Source organism: Lolium rigidum, chromosome 3 (genome assembly GCF_022539505.1).
Source record: "Lolium rigidum isolate FL_2022 chromosome 3, APGP_CSIRO_Lrig_0.1, whole genome shotgun sequence".
Lineage (NCBI taxonomy): Eukaryota > Viridiplantae > Streptophyta > Magnoliopsida > Poales > Poaceae > Lolium > Lolium rigidum.
This window is the reverse complement of record NC_061510.1, coordinates 106238356-106242012: the sequence shown is the minus strand read 5'-3', so window position 1 is coordinate 106242012 and position 3657 is coordinate 106238356. Positions and strand designations below refer to the sequence as shown.

Sequence of the window (3657 nt, the reverse complement as noted above, 5' to 3'; positions counted from 1 at the left end):
AGTATTCTTTGTCTCCCCTTGTGTCGAATCAATAAATTGGGTAATACTTCCCTCGAAGACTGTTGCGATCCCCTATACTTGTGGGTCATCAGTTTCCCAAGGGGTTGAAATACATGAGGGGGCATCGCCAGAAATGGGACAGGGCGGCCACACCATGCCTAGGCACGGCCTAAGGTGGGCTCGCGCCTAGGGGTGGTTTGGAACCCCCTGGCCCATCTCGGTCTCCCCCCCTGGCTTTCTCCGTCATCTGGAAAATATGATTTTCTATATCTTTGTTGGGAATTGTTGGTATTCAGAAATATGCTGCCTTGACAGTCCTTTTTCCAGCAGATTCCTAGCTCCGGTGGTTAATTCTCCAATAATCATCAACCATGCAAAAATATATGGAATAACATAAGTATTACCTCTAAATATGAAATATATCAATGAATAACAGTAGATTATGATAAATAGTGATGCAAATTGGACGTATCAGTAGTCCATGGCAGTTGCATCCCCGGGCGTGCAGCCTTCACGCCGTCGTCCACCACGTCGCGGCCAGCCTGTACTCCGGCACTCGGTGGATGAGCCCGAAGCATGAGCAATGCCCCGTTGGACATCGGTGTCGATGAAGAAGAGGCACAATGAGACGGAGAATCCAAACCACGGCACGATGCGGAGTGAGTCAGGCGCTCAACTGTGTGCACCCGCCCCTAGCCATCTTGTCCAAACTCGATGACCCCGAGATCGACGAGGAACCCGGCCGACTCTGCGGAGTGACCAAAGACAATGCCTTCTAAAGCCCCTCGGCAAAAACAATAGCCCGAGGCGTAGTAGGTGACTGTCTCTCAAGTCCGGGACTAATCTCACGCAGTTTAGCAACAACCACCTCAAGAGGAGTTTGCGGATTGGAATTAAAAGGGGTAACCGCATAGGTGGTTGTCCGCGTTCTTCCAGAACCCCCAGTACCGGAACCCCCGAGCTGAACCTGTGCTTTGATGGCCTCCGATGGTCCCGTCCTGGTGTCAGAAATATCCATGGGATCATCATCAGCAGTAGCATCATCACCATTGCCATTGCCCTTCTCCGCAATCATACTTCTTTACCCAAACAAGCGGGATGAAGTCAGCATCAATCACAAAATCATCGGGTTCCCGTCGAAACTGAAACTCGAAACCCTTGAACTTGACAAGCACATCAGACTTAACAAAAACATTCGAATCATCAGCCAGCTTCTCCAAAACCTTGGAATCCACCATGGCAACCTGAATGCGAACAACCCCCTGCGCCTAAGGCTAATAAGGTCGACATCCACTTTCTTGTCCACCAGCGATCCAACAGCCCACACCCCCAAGAAGTGGCGCACACTATGTGGGGAACCCTCAACATGGAGCCAAAGCTTCTGAAGCTCGAACTTATGAGGCACCTTGGCCGACAACCACTTGGAAATAGCAAAAGAATTAAAAGACAGAACCCTAACTTGAAATCCGTTTACCCTGCCCAAGTCCTGAAAGGAAGAGAGGCTAATCAGAAACTTCTTCTCCCCATTTGGCAAGGATTCCCACTTCTAGCTGGGACAATCAGAGCATCGCCTCGCCACCTGCTTAGCAACAACATCCATAGGCACCGCATCTCTAGAAATCACCACCCTTGCAATCGGAGACTGAGTAGGAACCAACTCATCATGGACCACGGAATCAGACAGCGAGGTAAAGTAGATCTCGAGCAAGCTTGTTACGAAAACGAGAGCAGAAGGTCTGGGAGCTCGTAGTACAGGGCATCGCTGAGTCGGATGTGCAAGCTTGTCACAAATGTAGCAATAGTGTTACACCTTACAATCCTTAGAAGCGTGAGAATCCCCGAAGCACTTCCAACACCAAACCTTCTTACCCTTGCCAGCAATTTTTGACAACTGTATCCACGGGAGCCATAACTGACTGCACAGGCACAACCAGAGCGACACCCTGCGGCTGCGAAGGAACCTGCTACTATTGCAACTATTGGGAACTGTTTGCACATCTGTTTGATCGCAACCAGGAGACTATGGTTTTTTTCAATAAAAGGAATATATTAATATCGATAAATACCAATTACAGACATCCTCTGCAACAACGCAATACCCTAATGGTAGTACGGATGCACACAACCAAAAAAGGAAAAGACTATCGTAGATAGCATAGATGATGATTTTTTACCTGGGAGACGACATGCATGACATCGCCGCCCTGCGCAGCCCCGTTGTTCCTATCGGTCGAGGGCGGCAGAGTGGATCCAAAGCCGACGTACTTGCCGCCCTAGGATGGAGGGATCCCCTGAGGCTTAGACTCATTTTCCGACATCCCCCTAGCAAAGAAATCCTCCTTTCTAGCCGCGGACGCCTCCAACTCCTGCTTGATGTACATGTCCTAGGTGGACCTGGACCTGGTGGGATGCCTCCTTGAGTCGGATCTGCCGTTACCGAACGAGCCTACCGACTGGTTTCGCCTCATGTCCGAGCGGACACCGTCGTCCCAGTCGTCCCACCCACCGCCGCCTCCTTCTTCGCTAGCAGGAAGGGGTGGCTTCTTGGCGGGCGCGGGCGCGCCAGATCCGGGCGTATCCCTAACGACGAGCGGGTCGGTCCACGACCGGCCCTCGGCGAGGGCGAAGACACGGTCGCGGTAGGCGGCGGTGTTAGAGTTGTACTTGGGGATGTGTGGCGTCTAATTGGGCACGCCCCTAGCGGCGAGGAAGGAGTTGAGTTGGTCGTTGCCCCCGGCCTCCATCTTGCGGAGCTGCGGCTCGGTCCAGGAGTCCATGGTGATGGAGCGGACGAAGCTGATGTGGATGCCGAGCCCCGGGTGCTTGCCGAAACACTAGAGGCACATGAAGACACCGTAGGAGACGTTGGCACACTTGCTTAGCATGTGTTGTATCTTTCGGTCCTTCCAGGCTTTTAGGGATTTTAATATGCCTAGATACCCTCAAGAGAAGAGCAGAGGAAGATTTGACACACAGTGGCCCTTTTATTTAATGTTGTCATTGAAAATTTGGATTTAAGGGAGGTTTCAATGGTTGGGAGACAGTTTACCTGGGCAAACAGTGTCCCAGAGAGAATTACGAGAAACTGGATCGTGTGCTGATGGACTCAGACTGGGAACTCAAATTGCCTCTAGTCTCGGTACCTGCCTGCTCTCATCTCCACCACCCGCCCGTCCACCCGACCTCCCGCCACCGCCCGCGCATTGGAAGAGGGCGTGCGAGCCTGGTGTAGACTTCCCACCGAGCTCGTGCGGGAGGAAGCTGGTGGGCGCACAGAGCTTCTCGCGGGGCTTCCGCGTCTTGAACACCGCCCGCAGGAGAATGGGTGCCGGGAGGCGGTCGGCGCGAGACATGGACGGGCATGGGACGCACACGGCCAGCGACCACTGCGGCTAGCGGGGCCTACAAGGTGTGCTGGCCGGAGGGGTGTCTCGGCTCTGACATCCTTGCGGGCATCGACGCCGCCGTGGACGACGGGATGGGCGTGTTGTCCCTGTCTCTCGGCGGCAGCACCGCGCCCTACTTCCGGGACACCGTGGCGGTGGGCTCCTTCGGTGCTATGGTGTCTGGCGTGTTTGTGGCCTGCTCGGCAGGCGACTCTGGCCCGTCCGGAGCCACGGTGATACGTCTCCAACGTATCTATAATTTCTTATGTTC

The 3657-nt window shown here is 53.6% G+C and overlaps 1 pseudogene; it reads right to left on the bottom strand.

Moving 5' to 3' along the window:
• Positions 1-893: 893 nt before the first annotated feature.
• On the bottom strand, positions 894-3353 carry LOC124695302 (annotated as a pseudogene).
• Positions 3354-3657: the final 304 nt, after the last annotated feature.